Source organism: Vulpes vulpes, chromosome 3, assembly GCF_048418805.1.
Source record: "Vulpes vulpes isolate BD-2025 chromosome 3, VulVul3, whole genome shotgun sequence".
NCBI lineage: Eukaryota > Metazoa > Chordata > Mammalia > Carnivora > Canidae > Vulpes > Vulpes vulpes.
The window spans coordinates 134,199,783-134,218,670 of NC_132782.1; the positions used below are offsets into that span (position 1 = coordinate 134,199,783).

Below are 18,888 nucleotides of genomic sequence, written 5' to 3' on the forward strand. Positions count from 1 at the left end.
ATGGCCTAGGAAGGCATTGCTGCTGGGGTGTAATGGACGTTAATACTGCTTTACAAGAGGTGCTGAAGACTGGCCTCATCCATGAAGGCCTAGCACATGGAATTCATGAAGCTGCCAAAGCCTTAGACAAGTGCCAAGCTCATCTTTGTGTGCTTGCATCCAACTGTGATGAGCCTATGTATGTAAAGTTGGTGGAGGCCCTTTGTGCTGAACACCAAATCAATCTAATCAAGATTGATGACAACACGAAACTAAGGGAATGAGTAGGCCTCTCTAAAATTGACAGAGGGAAAAATCCCATAAAGTTGTTGGTTGCAGTTGTGTGGTGGTTAAGGACTATGGCAGAGTCTCAGGTGAAGAATGCTACTGAGAAATACTTCAAATGCAGGATATGAACAAATAAAAAACTTTGTTTTTGTTCCTCAAAAAAAATAAAAAAATAATAAAATAAATAAAAATGGGCAAAAGATCTGAGCAGACACCTCACCAAAGATTCACAGATGCCAAACAAGCATATGAGAAGATGCTCCTCATCATATGTCATTAGAGAACTGCACCTTAAAACTACAGTAAGATGCCACTAAATACCCGCTAAAACAGCTAAAATCCAAATACTGTCAAAGATGTGAAGTGGTAATAACTTCCATTCATTGCCATGAGAATGCAAAATGCCATTTTGGACGACATTTTTGTAGTTTCTCTCCAAGCTTACCATTATTACCATCCAATCCAGGGATCATGCTTATAGTTATTTACCAAAATGAGTTGAAAACTTAGATTTACACAAAAACCTACACAGATATTGAAAGTAGCTTTATGAATAATTACCAAAAGTTACAGGCAACCAACAAATGGTTCAGCAGGTGAATAGATAAGCAAATTGTGATATATCCAGTGGATGGAATGATATTCAGTGCTAAAAAGAGGTGAGCTATCCCGACACGAAAACACATGAATGGGGCTGAGTACATACTGCTAAATGAAAAGCCTGTTTGAAAGGCTTTTTTTTTTTTTAAAAATAAAATTTATTGTCTTCTCGTGCAGTAAGAGGCCCTGCTGGGCCCTCGACGCCCCCTCCCACCTGTGACTACTTGTATGCGTTGGCCTTGTGCTTTGGCAGAAAGATGAAGTTGGGCGGCACAGGTCCCAGCAGCATCTCACTGATCCGGATCCAGTCGGCTGCCTTCTGGCTGGCCACGAGCGTCTCCAGGTAGTCTTGGCCCAGGTAGCAGGGCAGCTGCTCGTTGATCCTCTGCGGGAGCCTCTCCAGGAGGCCCACTGTCATCTATCTATAAGATATTCTGAAAAGGCAAAACAATGAAAATACCAGTGGTTCTTAGGGGCTCAGAGAGAGAGAGAAAGAGAGAAAGAGAGATGAATAGGTGGAGAACAGAGAGATGAAACTATTCTGTATGATACTATCATGGTCATTATATATTGGTCAAACCTATAGAATATACAATACAAAGAGTGAACTCTAATATGGAATTTAGCTAATCTATAAACCACTGACTCACGATTTTTTTTAAAGATTTATTTATTTATTTATGATAGACATAGAGAGAGAGAATGGCAGAGTCACAGGAGGAGGGAGAAGCAGGCTCCATGCCGGGAGCCCGACGCGGGACTCGATCCCGGCACTGCAGGACGGTGCCCTGAGCCAAAGGCAGGCGCTAAACCACTGAGCCACCCAGGTATCCCCTGACTCATGATTTATATAACAAATGTACATGCCAATGTAAGATGTAAATAATTGGGTAAATTATGGGATATATGGAAACTTTACTTTCTGCTTATTTTTCTGTAAACCTAAAACTTAAAAAAAAAAGGTAGACTTTACTATTAATTTAAAAAAATGTGTAGGGCATCAAATAATGTAATTTCAGTTCCATCAAACTGACATTTATTACATTCTGTTACTTTAGGAAGGCATTCTTAAAGTTTTATTTTAATTCCAGTTAGTTAACAGATGGTGTTATATTAGTTTCAGGTGTACAATAGAGTGATTCGTCACTTCCATACTTCACCCAGTGCTCATCACAACAAGTGCACTCCTCAATCCCCATAACCTATTTAACCCATCCCAATAAGTCTTATTACAGAAGAGTATGGTGGTAAGAGAAGAAAAACCCTAAAGACCACAAAAAAACTGTAAAACTGACACATGAATTCAATAAGTCACAGGACATAAAATCAATATAAATCTCTTGCATTTCTGTACACCAATAATGAAGCAGCAGAAATAGAAATTAAGAAATTGATCCCATTTACAATTGCACCAAAAACAGTAAGATATCTAGGAATAAACCTAATCAAGGAGTTGATAGATCTGTACTCTGAAAACTATAAACATTGATGAAAGAAATTAAAGATACCACAATGAAATGGAAAGACATTCCATGTTTATAGATTAGAAGAACAGATACTGTTAAAATGTCCATACTACCCTAAGCAATCTACACATTTAATGCAATCTCCATCAAAATAACAACAGCATTTCTCACAGAACTAGAACAAACAATCCTAATTTTTATGAGACCACAGAAGACCCCAAATAGCCAAAACAATCTTGAAAGAAAAAAAGAAAAACCTGGAAACCTCATAACTCCAGATTTCAGGTTATTTTACAAAGCTATAGTAATCAAAACAATATGGTACTGACACCAAAATAGACGCACAGATCAGTGGGACAGAGTAGAGTCCAGAAATAAACCCACTACTATATGGTCAATTAATCTTTGACAAAGGAGGCAAGAAAATGGGAAAAAGATAGTCTTTTTCAACAAATGGTGTTGGAAAATTGGACAACTACATGCAAAAGAATGAAACTGTATTGCTTTCTTATACCATACACAAAAATAAACTCAAAATGTGTTAAAGGCCTAAATGTGAGATGCAAAACCATAAAAATCCTAGAAGAGAGCACAGGAAGTAATTTCTCAGACATTGACTATAACAACATTTTTTTTAGATATGTCTCTTGAGGCAAGGGAAACAAGCACAAAAATAAACTATTGGGACTTATCAAAATAAGAAGCCTCTGCACAGCAAAGGAAACAACCAAAAAAAGAGACAACCTATCGAATGCGAGAAGATATTTGCAAATGACATATCTGATAAAGGGTTAGTATCCAAAATACATAAAGAACTGATATAACTCAACACAGCCAAAGAACAAATAATCCAATTTAAAAATGGGCAGAAGCCATGAACAGATATTTCTCCAAAAAAAAAAAAACATACAGATGACCAACAGACAATGAAAAGATGCTCAACATCACTTATCATCAGAAAAATGCAAATCTAAACCACAAAGAAATATCACTTCACAGCTTTCAAAATGCCTAAAATACAAAACTCAAGAAACAAGTGTTTGTAAGGAGGTGGGGAAAGAGGAACCCTCTTTCACTGTTGGTGAGAACACAAACTGGTGCAGCCACTGTGGGAGATAGTATAGGTTCCTCAAAAAATTAAAAATAGAACTGCTCTAGGATCCAGTAATTCTACTACAGGCCATTTGTCCAAAGAATACGAAAACACTCAAAAGGACATATGCACCCCTATGTTTGCTGCAGCATTATTTGCAATAGCCAAACTATGTAAGTATCCACCAATAGATGAATGGATAAAGAAGTGGTATATATGTAGAATGGAATGTTATTCAGCCATAAAAAGAATGAAATCCTGCCATTTGTGACAGTGTGGATGGAGCAAGAGAGTATAGTGCTAAGGAAAATAGCCAGTCAAAGAAAGACAAATACCATATAAATTGGAGAACTGAATTCCTCATTTAAAAGATTATTCAATTCATGATTGGAAAATGTTTGCAGAGACTAGCTTTGGTGGTTTGCACTACAAACTGTGTTTTATATCCACTATACACATATACTGGTGCTGAAGACCTTAAGATGTGATCCCATATGTGGCCTCTATCCCTACACCATTACATCATGATGCATGATCAGCAGTAGGAAAACTCCAACAAGCCATCATTACTGCACCATGACAGGTAGCTATTTATGAAAGTAATTGCAAGCCAAAATACATACATATCCCACTAGACCCAAATTAAATGTATCTTAACCTCAGCCGTTCCTAGCAAATACCTAAAAATTCCATAGCAAAGTTCACGTCATGTGACACAAGGAAAAATGGAACTAAGAGGAGCTGACGTGGAAAGAGGTGGCACTATACGTGATTGCAGGTCACATAACATTTTTAAACAGATAACTAACAGCTTTATTGGAATATAAATCACATTCATACAATTCACAAATTCAAAAGGTACAACCCAATGGTTTTTAGTATAGGCACAGAGTTGTTGCAACCATCACTACAATCAATTATGGAAATTTCCATCACTCCTAAAAGATACCCAGTATCCATTAACAGTATTTCTGCTCAATAACCTAAGTAACCAACTAACTTTTCAGTCTCTATGGATTTGCCTGCTGAGGATATTTCATATTAATAGAATTTAATGGGTCTTTTGTGACTGGCTTCATTTTGTCAAGAGTATATACTTAGAAGCAGAATTGAGAAACTGTGAAACTGTTTTCCAAATTGGCTGTACCATTTTACATCTCGACCAGCAGTGTAGGAGGGTTCTGATTTCTCCATAGGCTTGCCAACACTTTTTATTACCTGTCATCTTGTTTATACCCACCTTTGTGGGTATGAAATGGTACCCTATTGTGATTTTGATTTACATTTTCCTCTTAAGTAATGATTTTGAGCATATTTTCATGTGTACTGGCATTTATATATCTTCTTTGGAAAAATGTCTATTCTTTATATATTCTAGATGAAAGTATTGAAGGAGATTTGGAAGATACAAGTAAAGACAATGCAGTTATTCTCGGGCAGTTGTGGCCTCATACACAGTGGTAGTCAGATGTGATGTTTCAGCAGAATTGTCCAGATCACTTTGACCAGATGGCACAGGAACTCAGACTTCCCCACAACAGCTTTTCTACCCTCACCAATGCTTTAGGTTATAGTGGTTAGTATTTATATCTCCATTCTCTCTTGGCTCTCCTCTTTCCAGACTTTCATACCCCTACACCCTTTTGTCATTAAGTTGTCATTATGTGTCCTGAGTAGTCACATACTTCCTGCATAAAACAGATTCTCTCTATCTTGGTGGTGGCTCTGTTTTCCTGGCTGAATCCAGACTGATCACCCAACATTGTATAAGGATAAAATTCCAATATCAGATAATTTAAACATGTAAAGTGCTCACTTCCCTGTGCCTCTGCACTGTTCACACTGTATAAACATTGGACAAAAATGGGTAAGTCATTTGATTAGGATATAACATCTGTAAAGCCATGGGTCTAACAATATTTAAGGCATTTTTATTTAACATTGAAATAGTGCTCCACAGTAAGATCATTGTATATATTCTAATCCTAATTCGATATTTTACAAGAGGGTATGAAAATGAAGAGAGAAATTAAGTAAAGTACTAATAATAACATAAAATATTAAGCATTATTATAAATTTTGTATCCTGAAAACTTAACCCGAAGGGTCATATATCTATCAAGTTGAGAAAAATGTCTTTGTTATTTAATTGTTAAATAAAAGAGGTACGAATTTTTAAATGTTAATACTGACCATAATGACATTATATGACTTTTATACACATCATCTCAATTAATTCTCAGTTGTAAAACTAATGAGTAGCTGAATAGACTTACCTACTTGGTAAGTTGGCACCTTCCTCAAGTTTTTCTTTCTCCACATTTCCTAATTTGACAGAGCTGGAAATGAAGTACATTAGATGACCTTATTACTCCTCATTTTGGCTTTCAGATCATTCCTCCTCTTTCATTAACCCTTCATTCCCTCTCCAACACCAAAAGAACACAAACAACAAACAAGAAAAACAAAACATATTTAGTGTCATTGGACTATACTAATTACTCCTTATTCCAGGCATCCTGATCTCCCAATCCTTTTCTTCACTGAGGATGTTAGCACCAGCTGTTCTCTTTCCACTAATACTCCCATTGCAAGTTTTGGGGCCTTGAAGATCCATTACACAAGCATCTAATGGCCTGATCTTTCAGTTCCTGCACCTCCTCTTATTTGAATCTTTTCTGCCATTTTATCTTATCCACATTTTCTTACCAGAAATTACTACTTCTCCATTATCTCAGTTTTGAGTACCCCATGCAATCAGCTCCTCTCAAGACTTCTCTATGTTGTTTCATCAAACAATCAATTTTCTGGCTTCTTTTCTATTATATACTATATTTTGCTTTATTTCACAGTCTTACTCAGTTTTCTTTCTAGACTCACTCTACTTTTTTTTTTAAAGTAGGCTCCACACCCACGGGGAGCCAAATGTGCGGCTTGAACTCACAACCCTGAGATCAAAACCTGAGTTGACATAAAAAAAAATCAATAGCTTAACTGACTGAGCCACCCATGTGCCTCTAGAATTTGCTCTGCTGTCTTAATCTCCAAATATTGTGGCTCTTCTGTTTGAAATCTTTCTTTTCTTGTGCTCCATTGCCATGGCTGAGGTAAATATATAAAAATGATCCCCAAGGGGATCCTGGTTGGCTCAGCCAGTTAAGACTCCAACTTTTTTTTTTAAGATTTTATTTATTTATTCATGAGAGAGAGGCAGAGACACAGGCAAAGGGAGAAGCAGGCTTCATGCAAGGAGCCTGATGTGGGACTTGATCCTGGGTCTCCAAGATCACAGCCGGGGCTGAGGATAGCACTAAACCGCTGAGCCACCAAGGCTGCCCAAGACTCCAACTCTTGATGGAGTTGATGTCAGCTCAGGTCTTGATCTCAGGGTTGTGAGTTCATGCCCCACATTGGGCTCCACACTGGGCGTGGAGCCTGCTTTAAAAAAAAAAATAATAAAATCCCTGAATTTGTATTTCCAGCTCTAACTTTACTTATGTGTTTCAAACTTATAAATTCAGTTCATTGTCTGACATCCCCATATCTCATCCTGTAATTATTACAAGCTTAACATATCCAAACTAAAACTTCTGATTGTCTCCTGTGGTCCTAAATGTAATCCTTCCACAATCTTCTCGATCTTGGTGAATAATGACCACTTTAATCTATCTTTGATTTCTATTTTTTTGGTTTTCTTAAAATATTTTATTTATCCATTCATGAGAGACACACACACACACACAGAGGCACAGAAACACAGGCAGAGGGAGAAGCAGGCTTCAACGCAGGGAGCTCGATGCGGGACTCAATCCCCAGTCTCCATGATCACACCCTGGGCTGAAGTCGGCACTAAACTGTTGATTCCTATTTTTTTCTCAGGCCTCAAATTTAGTCCAACAGCAAAACCTGTGAACTCTAAATTTGACAAACGTCTAGAGTCAGACAAAATCACTCTTTCTAATCCATGTCCATATCATCATTCACATAGAATTCTATACTAAGTTCTTAATTTGCCAATTATGTTCAGTCTTACCTTTCTAGATCTAATTTAGTCCTAGGGTTTTTTGTTTTTTAAAAATTAATCAAAATTTCATATACATAAAGAATAATAACCAGATTATAATATTATGGAGATTTTCAAAAAGTAGCATGTCTTTGTTCTATTATGTAAGTCAAGGAATAGGATTTTACAAATATGCCCAGAAGTTTAGTCATAGCACCCTCTAGATTTCCACTCTGTCCCTTTTCCACAAAGAAACTGTGGAAAGCAGTTTCTGATACTGGCTTTCAACGATCCCTGCCTCCTATTATTCACACTCTTGTCAATTGCCTCTGCCTTGAGTGTGAGCTGAGCCTAGTGAATTGCTTCTAGTAAATAGAATATCGTAAACATGAGATGTAATTTCTATGACTAAGTAACAAAAGATTGCTTTCCACCTTGATAGCTACTTTCTCTCTCTTATTGCCTCTCTCTCTCTCTCCTCCATTCTCTTTTCTCTCTCTCTTTCCTCCCATCCTTCTCATTCCCTTTCTTGGCTTGCTCACATGGATGAAGCTAGTTACCATGGTAGAGAGACCCACATGATAATGAATTAAGGATGGCCTTCAGACAACAACCTTCAAGGAATTGAGATCTTCAGTTTAACAAACCATAATGAAATGAACCCTGACAACAGCCACATCAGTGATTTTGGGAAGTAATTTGAGGAAGTGATTCTTTCCCAGTTGTGCCTTGAGTTGACTACTATCCCCTGTTAGCACTGTGAATACAGCCTCTAGGAGACATGAAGCAGAGGACCCAGCTAAACCATAGCCATATTATTGTGAACTACAGAAGCTTTGAGATTATAAATATTGTTATTGTAAGCTGCTAAATTTGGGGAAAATTTGTTATGCAGTAACAGATAACTAACACAGAAACTTTTATACAACTTCTAACACCATAGATTGCTATTGTCTGGTTTTTGTCTTTATATAAATTGAATTATGTAAATGATTCATCACATGTTGGCTTCTTTTGTTCAACATTATATTTTTAAAAATCATCCAAATTATTGGATTCAGTAATAATATTTCTGCATATAACAAGGTGAAATTATTTGCTCATAGGGTATCTGTTTGCTTATTTTATGATAGGTAATATCAGTTTTTCAATGTGATTGTCCAAATTTATACAGTCATAAATGATGTGTAAAATTCCCAGTTCTCTACATTCTTATCATCAGTTAGTAATGCTAGACTTGTAAATTTTAGTCACTACAGTAAGTGTATGGTTTTAATCGTGGGTTTAATTTTTATTAATTAGTGATAATTAGGAAGTTTGAGTGCATTTTCATGTTTGTTAGTTTTTGCATACCTTCCTATTCAGTGTTGTTGCATATGTGCCTAATGGGTTGTCTGTCCCTTTTTTTTTTTTTCTTCTTGATTTGGAGATTACTTTATATAACCTATATTCCATATTTTTTTCTGTTAGTATTAATTTGCTTTTTAATTCTCTTAGTGATGTCTGAATGAACATGAGTTTTTAATAGTAACATAGTTACATTTATCAATTATTTGTTTATAAGTTATTGATTTATTTTTCCTATTGCCTGACCTGGAGGACATGAAAATAATCTCTTTGATTTTCTTATAAACGTTTTATTGTTTTGTCTTCCACAATGGGATTTATAATCCACCTAGAATCAATTTTGTAATGTCAGAGAGTAAGAATCAAGTTTTTTTTCCCCATGAGTATGTAATATTGACCTAGCAGCATTTTTTGAGAAGACTGTCTTTTTGCTATAGTTGTCATGAATCAGTTTTCCTTACATATGTGAACTAGGAATTGTATGAAATATATAAATATACAGAGAAATGACACTCAAAAAATAGTTCTTCCAATTTATCAGCATATGTCCCACAGTGTGTTAGCCCTTTTAAGTCTTTCAGTAATATTTTATATATTGCAGCATATTCTTTGTACATTTTCTTAAATTTATTCCTGAACTTCAAAATAATTTTTGCAACATAAACATATATATTAAAATGTATATACTATAAATTATGTATAAAGATAAATTATTAAAACAATAAAATTAAAAGAAGACAACATTGTACAATGAAAGCTATAAAACTGAGCTGAAAAAATTAAAGACACAAATAAATGAAAAGACATCCCATGTTCATGAATTACAAGACTTGATATTGTTAAATGTCTGTTCTATGCTACATGACCTACAGATTCAGCGCAATTCCTATCAAAATCCCAATGACATTTTTTTGCAGAAACATAAGAAGCATCCTAAAATTAATATGGACTTTCAAGGAACTTGAATAGCCCCAACAGTCTTGGAATAAAAAAAAGAATAAAGTTGGAGACCACACATTTCCTTATTTCAAAATATATTATAAAGCTACAGTAATTAAAGCAGTCAGGTACTGGCATAAAGATAGACATAAAGACAGCTCAGAAATAAACCCTCACATATGTGGTCAAATGACCTTTATTTATTTTTTTTCAAATGACCTTTAAACAAGCTTATCAAGAACACCCAATGGGGAAAGGACAGTCTCTTCAGCCAATGATATTGGAAAAACTGAACATCCATATCCAAAAGAATAAATTTGGATCCTTAAAACAGGTATAAAAATTAACTCAAAATACATTAAAGAACTAAGTATAAAATATAAAACTTTTTATTTTTTTTATTTTGTTTATTTATTTGAGAGAAGGAGAAAAAGGAGGAGCAGAAGAAAAGGGAAAAGCAAACTCCCTGCTGAGCAGGCAGCCAGACATGGAGGTAGATCCCAGGACCCTGAGATCAAGACCTGAGCTGAAGGCACCTCTATAAAACTAAGGAAGAGAGCATAGAAGAAAACTTAATGACATTGGATTTGGCAATGATTTCTTGGATAGGATACTAAATCACAGGAACAAAAGCAAAAGCAGAAAAAACAGGACTACATCAAACTTTAAAACTTCTGTGCATTAAAGGAAACAACCAATAGAGTGAAAAAGCAATGCAAAAGAATAAGAGAAAATATTTGAAAATCATATATCTGATAGGGGACAAATGTCTAGAATATACAGGGAGCTTCTACAACTCACAAACACAAGGAAGAAACTCAGTTTAAAAAATGTTCAAAACAGTTGAACAGACATTTCATTAAAGGGGATCCCTGGGTGGTGCAGCGGTTTGGCGCCTGCCTTTGGCCCAGGGCGCGATCCTGGAGACCCGGGATCGAGTCCCACATCGGGCTCCCGGTGCATGGAGCCTGCTTCTCCCTCTCCCTCTGCCTGTGTCTCTACCTCTCTCACTCTCTCTCTCTGTGACTATCATAAATAAATAAATAAATAATTTTTAAAAAAAAGACATTTCATTAAAGAAGATGCAAATAGTCAACTAGCATATGATAAAATGCTTAATATACTACTAATTGCTAGAGAAAGGCAATCAAAAATATAATGAGAGATTATCTCATGCATATTGGAATTCCCACTATCAAAAAATTAGAAAAGAACAAATATTTATGAGAATATGGAGAAATTGGAACTCTTGTATAATGTGGATAGAAATAGAAAATGAGGGCACCTGGGTGGTTCAGTTGGTTAAGCATCCAACTCTTGATGTTGGCTTATGTTGTGATCTCAAGGTTGTCAGATTGAGTACCAAATCAGGCTCCATGCTGAGCATGGAGTCTGCTTAAGATTCTCTCTCTTTCTCCCCCTCTCTCTGCCCCTCCCCCTGCTACAGGCACTCTCTCTCTCTCTCTCTCTCTCTTTTATTCTCCAAAAAAAGAAAAGAAAGAAAGAAAAACAGTGCACTTGCTATGGAAAACTTTAAGATGGATCCTCAAAAAATTAAAAATAGAATTAACCATATGGTTCAGAAATTTTACTAATGAGTATGCATCTAAAAGAACTAAAAGCAAAATCTTGAAGAGATATTTGCATACCCACATTTATTGCAACACTATTCACAATAGTCAAGAGGTAGAAGCAACTCATATGTCCATATGGACAGATGAATGGACAAAGAAAATGTTGTCTATCTATACAATGGAATATTATTCAGTCTTAAAATGGAAATCTGTCACACGCTACAACAAAGACTAACCAGGAAAGCATTAAATGAAATAATCAGGGATCCCTGGGTGACGCAGCGGTTTAGCGCCTGTCTTTGGCCCAGGGCGTGATCCTGGAGACCCGGGATCGAATCCCACATCGGGCTCCCAGTGCATGGAGCCTGCTTCTCCCTCTGCCTGTGTCTCTGCCTCTCTCTCTCTCTCTCTCTCTGTGTGACTATCATAAATTTAAAAAAAATGAAATAATCAATTACAAAAGACAAATACTTTATGATTTCACTTATATGAGATATCTATGGTAGTCAAACTCATAGACACGAAGTAGAAATGGTGGTTGCCAAGGGCTGGAGTGAGAGTAGAATGGAATTTACATATACTCTCTCTATGTCTACACACACACACACACTGAAAGTTGTTTTTCTAACCTGCTGGTCTTGTCTCCTGTTGTATATGAGACTCAGTGACCCCAACTAAATAAATAAACTCCTGTTATTGAGTACTCTAAAATGTTCTGTGTGGAGCTCTCCATGTGAAAAGAGCTTAATGTAAAAACATTCTAAACCTATAATTCTGGATAACATTTGAAACCATTAAATGAACATATATATTTTATATATATCTACATATATATTTTAATGTAATAATACTAACATACAAATTAATTTGATCTGTGTCTGTCTTTTATTTATTTTGAAATTTTTATTTTATTTTTTTTTTTGATTTTTTTTATTGGAGTTCGATTTGCCAACATATAGTATAACACCCAGTGCTCATCCCATCAAGTACCCCCCTCAGTGCCCATCACCCAGTCACCCCATACCCCCACCCACTACCCCGTGTTCATTTCCCAGAGTTAGGAGTCTCTCATGTTCCATCACCCTCTCTGATATTCACCATTTGCTTCAATGTGGATAGAACTGGAGGGTAGTATGCTGAGTGAAGTAAGTCAGTCGGAGAAGGACAAACATTATATGGTCTCATTCATACGGGGAATATAAAAAAGAGTGAAAGGGATTACCGGGGAAAGGAGAGAAAATGAGTCGGAAATATGAGTGTGTCTGTCCTTTAGAATACGTAGAGGCTGCAGCTCCAAGTACACTGGAAAATGAGGAAATAAAGCTTCTTCACACTCAATGTTTAAAAGAAAAAGTCCCTAGAAAAATTTTCAAGACTGGCATATAAACCACATGCACAAAAACTGCACACAACTACACAGGAAGGAGTTTTTTCTTAACATCTAGCCTATTTCTGAGAAACTAAGATCTTGCTTCTACTTTCAATTTCAACTGAACCTGTGTTCAGTAAAAATAGCTTCAATTGTCCTTAACTGAGACAAGAAATCCCTTAATTGAAAGCCAGAGACTTTTATTTGATTAAAGGAATACTCAGACTGTCATAGAGGGTGAGGATAAAGGGAGAAATATACAGCCCTAGAGTGTTCCAGGCCACTTTTGCAAATGCAGGGCCATGGATGAACTTAACTTTACCTTCCTCTTTTAATATGCTGACTCATCACTTGAGGAAATCTCAATTGTCAGGATCTTGCAGCCTGGTGAACTGCTTTTTAAAAAACATCTTTAAAGGTCAGTTAGTTAACATACAGTGTTTCAGGTGTACAAATACAAACTTTTTAAAAAAATTCCAGACAAATAAAAACAGTTTTTTGCTAGCAGACCCATCTCACAGGAAATAGTAAAAGAAATTCTTCAGACTGAAAGTGAGACCAGATAATAATACGAATGCACCTGAAAAGAGAACACTAGTAAATTATGTAATTATAAGTCAGTATAAATAAATATTTTTCTTAACCGATTTTTATAAATAAATAAACTTTAAGCTGTATTTACTGGTCCGTAAAACGCAAATAACAATACCTACATCATAAGCATGTGCTGAAGAATAAATGAAATTTAATTACAACCTATCTGGTGAGGGCACCTGGGTGGCTCAGTGGTTGAGCATCTGCCTTTGGCTCAGGTAGTGATCCCAGCGTCCTGGGATCTAGTACCACATCAGGCTCCCCAGAGGGAGCCTGCTTCTCTCTGCATGTCTCTCATGAATAAATACATAAAATCTTTAAAAAAAATACAAAAACAAAAACCTATCTGGGGAAACAGCATAAGTTGCAGGGGAAACAACAGGTACCAAGGCTCCAGGGAAAGGCCATGTGCAACACTTGTGAGAGGCCAAGAGAGGGAAGTTATTGGGGAGAAAGCCCAATCCTATAACCCCTGTAATCTCTTGTGAGGACATGGTTTTTATACATATGAAAGCAAGATGCTATCAGCCTGAGGTGACTTCAGGCCTTCCCTGAACTGTCCACTACAGCCAAAGCTGGGATCAGAGGTGAAACTGAGAAGATTCGAGACAGTGCACCAGGAGCATCTAAAATGATTCACCCCTTACACCATTCTCACTGTGCCTTACATTAAATGCAATCCATCATCATGTCTTCAAGTTGGTGACCAGTTACAATTCTATAAAGGACTTAATACACATGACTTTGTACACACCACAAACTTTAAGTCCTGCAACTTGTCATAGACCATAATTGACATCATCATGTCTCTCTGCCACCACTCATTCTAGATTTTCCTTGTTATAACCAAAAGGCATCCTGCTTTAGCTATTAAACAAAGTTGAACTATGTGCCTAAAATATTCCTTCTACTAAACAAGACTAACCCAAAGAGAAAGTATACCTGGAAAGATACTTTAGGATTTAATAACATCAGGTACTAGAAGATCAGCTTATCCTCTGATGAAAAAAAGGTAATGATGGGATGCCTGGGTGGTTTAGTGGTTGAGGGTCTGCCTTCAGCCCAGGGTGTGATCCCAGGATGGAGTCCCACATCGGGCTCCCTGCATGGAGCCTGCTTCTCCCTCTGCCTGTGTCTCTGCCTTTCTCTGTGTGTCTCTCATAAATAAATAAAATATATAAAAAAGGAAAAAAAGGTAATGAGCTCCTGTGGAGATAGCACATTCTACTTACTTATTAATGTTTATAAAGTGTGCATGCAGCCCTTTGTCTTTACTTTTTATATGGCTGCATTGTTATATGATATACTCATACTATCGCCCACAAATACTGTCCAGTGGCAAGTTACAATCACCAAAATATATTTTATTTTATTGAATAGTCATAGATAAGCTATTGCAGTTGGAGGAAAAACCCACAAATTTCTCACGGTTTTCTGCAATAACTTAAACACACAACATCGCCAGTTTAGCTATTAAACAAAGACAAAATCGGTCTTTGTCAAAATCATGGAAAATCTACAATAATGGAGTAGCATTTGGATTCTACTTAAAACTTAATTTTATGTTGTTTTCCTTTTATTTTGACTAATTCATCATAATCTATTTGGGATACAGATACTACATTTGTTGTGTTTTTAATTTTTTTTTAGTATTTTTCCAAGTAGTCATGCAAAAGGAGATTAAGTCCAGCAAATAGTTTGAAGATTCCCACGACATTTATAGGAAGTCACTTTTCCTCATGATGTCCAGTAGAGAAAACCTCATTCAAAAATGGAAAAATTGCAACAATTCATTCAAAATAATAGTGAAGTTTCTTCAAGACATTAGTAGATACTTTCATATTTGATTTACATTGAATTCAAGTAAACCCAAAGCTTTTTATGCTCTGTGGAGTCTTCATCAAATTTGAGGGTTCTTTTTTTACTCAGTTTGGAAACAACATGTCATAAGTAATGTCCTGATGAAAATTATTCACTAACTGAACAACATATACAAACTTTTAGTTCTAGAATAGACTAGTTAGGATCTCATAGTAGTTTGAACAATTTTTAAAATTTGAATATTATCCATAAGCTCAGGGACAAATACAGGCCTAAGTAGTCCCAACAGAATGACTCTAATCCCTCACTTTAAAAGCTTAAAGAATGGCACCAAAGGATGCCACAGTCTTGATTCAAACTTCCATCATTTCACAATAAAAAAGATAGATATGTGGGTAAGAGACATCAGCTACTCATTTCTTACAGCTTCACTTCTATTTTACATTTGCAATGATTGGTCTGAAATGTCTGTTCAGACATTCAATGGTCCCTTCCAAGGGGGATGGGAAAGAGGATTCCAGCTTCTTATAACAGCAACTACCAAAAAAAGTACATGCCTAAGGAGATAGTAAGGTTCTGGAGGATCATTTTTTTAGGAAATACACATTGGATTATTTAGAAGTAAAGAGGCATTACATTTATAACTAACTCTCAAAGAGTTCAGGGAGAGAAGGAAAATACATATGGTAAAATAACCTTTGGGAAGTTGGGTAACTTTCTTCTTTCTTTTGCCAGGTTTGTGAGGAATTTTATCAGTAATTCAATCTATTGTCTACTTTAGTCTATTCAGATGAGTTATTTCTTCTTGAGATGGTTTAAGTAGTTTGTGTCTTTCTTTTTTTTTTTAACTTTTTTTTTTTAATTTTTATTTATTTATGATAGTCACAGAGAGAGAGAGAGAGAGGCAGAGACATAGGCAGAGGGAGAAGCAGGCTCCATGCACCGGGAGCCTGATGTGAGATTCGATCCCGGGTCTCCAGGATCGGGCCCTGGGCCAAAGGCAAGTGCCAAACCACTGCGCCACCCAGGGATCCCACCAGGGATCCTTGTGTCTTTCTAAGTACTGGTCCATCTTTCGTTTCATTTCTTTCTAAGATTATTTGTTTATTTATTTGAGAGACAGCATGTGTGAGCAGCGAGAGGAGCAGAGGGAGAGGGACAAGAAGACTCTGCCCTGAGCGGGGAACCTCATGTGGGGCTCAATCTCACAACCCTGAGACCATGACCTGAGCCAAAATCAAGAGTCAGCCACTGAACCCACCGAGCCACCCAGGTGCCACAGCACTGATACATTTTTTAATCTAACTTGTTGGCATACCGTTGTTCATAGTATCGTCTTATCTTTCTTTTTATTTCTGAAAGTAAATAGTAATATTCTGTATTTCATTCCTGATTTTAGTAATTTGAGTCTTCCATCCTTTTTTCTCGGCCAGTTTGACTTTATTACATTCATTTACAAAAAAAATCTTTATTATTTTCTCCATTCTGTTGCTTTGGATTTAGTTTGTTCTTCTTTTACAGTTACTTAAGGTGAAAATATACTGATTAGATGTATTATTTTCTTAATGACTGCTCCAGGGCTAACCACATATAAACATAGATATAAATAGGGAGAGATATAGATCTTCCCGAAGCCTGAATTTATGCTAACTTAGCCCAATAGAATTGTTACTCCTATACTCCTACTTCCTCCTACTACTATTTTATATATGTTACATATTACACCTACGCATATTACAACCCCAACAATACATTGCTGTAATTATTAATTTATATAATTTTTTGTCTCTTAAAAAAAGCTGAGGGAGAAAGTATAAATGTATAGGACTTGTCATATTAACTTTCTTACTTACAATCTCTAGTTCTCTTTATTCATTCCTACGGATTCAAGTCAATGTCTGGTGTTTTGTCTTCATTTCAATAAGCTCTGCCCCCATCTAGCTCCTTTGCTCTATTAATATGTTAAATTTATATATGCTATAGACTCTACAATTATACACATATTTTATACAATTGCTTTTTAACTCAGTTAAGAAAAGAGAAATAATATGCATTTATTTTGTCTTTTATAATTACATATTCCCTGACTGATGTTGTTAGTTCTTCCACCTGGGGTCACTTGCTTCTTGCCTGAAAACCTTCTGTTCGTATTTCTCATAATGTCAATTTGCTAGCAATAAGTTTTCTTCAAGTTTTTAGGCTTGAACTTTTCCTCACACTCTGTTTTAAATAAAGTCAGTCCCTTTGGGGAGAGCCTCAAACTACTCTGTGTTTATGGACTGCCTCTCTCCTTGGACAAAAGTCTCTGTGCCCTTTACTGGCCAGGGATGGTGGCCCCTGGTGTTCTTCACTTGCCACTCCCAACATGGAAACTCCACCCTATAAGTGAGCCAGAGTGAGGGTGATCAAGCCAAGTGTTCTCAGCCTGCCATGTCTGGGCTAAAGCCTCCACTCTGAAAGCAGGGTTGGGTGGAGATTGGGAGCCCCCCAGCTTTTGTTACACTAACCAGGAATTTAGTCTCTGCAACTCAGTGTTGGAGGGGATGAGAAATATTGGTGACCTGCCCTTACCAGTGAGATACTTTATATCTGCTTGGAAGGTGAGGGAAAAGCAAGTCACATCTTGTTCGCCATACCCACCAGGAGTGGAACTTTTGTCAAACTGAACTGGGAATGGGGAAGTAGTATGTTCTGGGTCAGGTGCCATAGATTCTCAGCTTTTCTCATCAGAGTTGTAGGAGATCTTCCTGAATAAATGTTTCATTGTTTGATGTATGACTTTAGAACAACTTACAGACATTTTATTTAGTTTTAGTTTTTTTAAGAGAGAGATAGCGAGAGCACGCTTGCACAAGTCGGAGAAGAGAATCTCAAGCAGGCTCCACGCTCAGCATGGAGCCCAATGCAGGGCTGGATCTCACAACTACAAGGTGATGACTTGAGCCAAAACCAAGAAAGAGTTGGACACTTAACTGACAGAGGCACCCAGGTATCCCACAGATATTTTAAATAGTTCAAATTATTTGACAGAAGAATGATGTGTCTGAAAAAATATGAGTTAAATGATTTTAAAGTAGCTTTAATAATGATGAAGATAAATGTTTAAAAAAAAAGAATGGGAAGAGTTGAAAAAATTATTTTGTAAAGTGTAAGAAAAAATATCTGTATTGCAAATACATGTGATATTTAATTTTAAACATGTGTAATGAAATTAGCAAACAAATGCTTTATATAGGCATTTTACTATTTTTTTCCACACTTCAATAAGTTTGTATATCCAAATTGGCAAAAGTGTAGTGTTTCTTTCATAGTTGGGGCCATTTTATATTTAGTCACATAATAGCTATTGAACTTCTGCTCTCTACCAAACCTGCTGTAGGTGCTGTGAATATATGACTTACCTGCTTTTATGAACTTCAATTTCAGGTAATCATAAGGGGAAAAAAAATCAAGGTGACATGATGGGAGACTGGCAAAGGGCTCCCAGAATACTAGTAGAATAGGAGGGTACCAATCTTGCCAAGATCAAGGATAAGAAAGTTTCAGATCAAAAAAAAAAAGAAAGAAAGAAAGAAAGCAGGACACCTGGGTGGCTCAGCGGTTGAGCATCTGCCTTTGGTTTGGGGCATAATCCCAGAGTCCCAGGGTTGGGTCCCACATCTGACTTCCTGTAGGGAGCCTGCTTCTCCTGCTTCTCCCTCTGCCTGTGTCTCAGCCTCCTTCTCTCTCTCTATCTCATGAATAAATAAATAAAATCTTTTAAATTAAAAAAAAAAAAGAAAGTTTCAGATCTGCAAAACTACCACACCCAGACC

The 18,888-nt window shown here is 36.5% G+C and overlaps 1 pseudogene; it reads left to right on the forward strand.

The window, feature by feature from the left end:
• Window positions 1-395, forward strand: LOC112924445 (small ribosomal subunit protein eS12-like; annotated as a pseudogene).
• The last annotated feature ends 18,493 nt before the right edge of the window (window positions 396-18,888 follow it).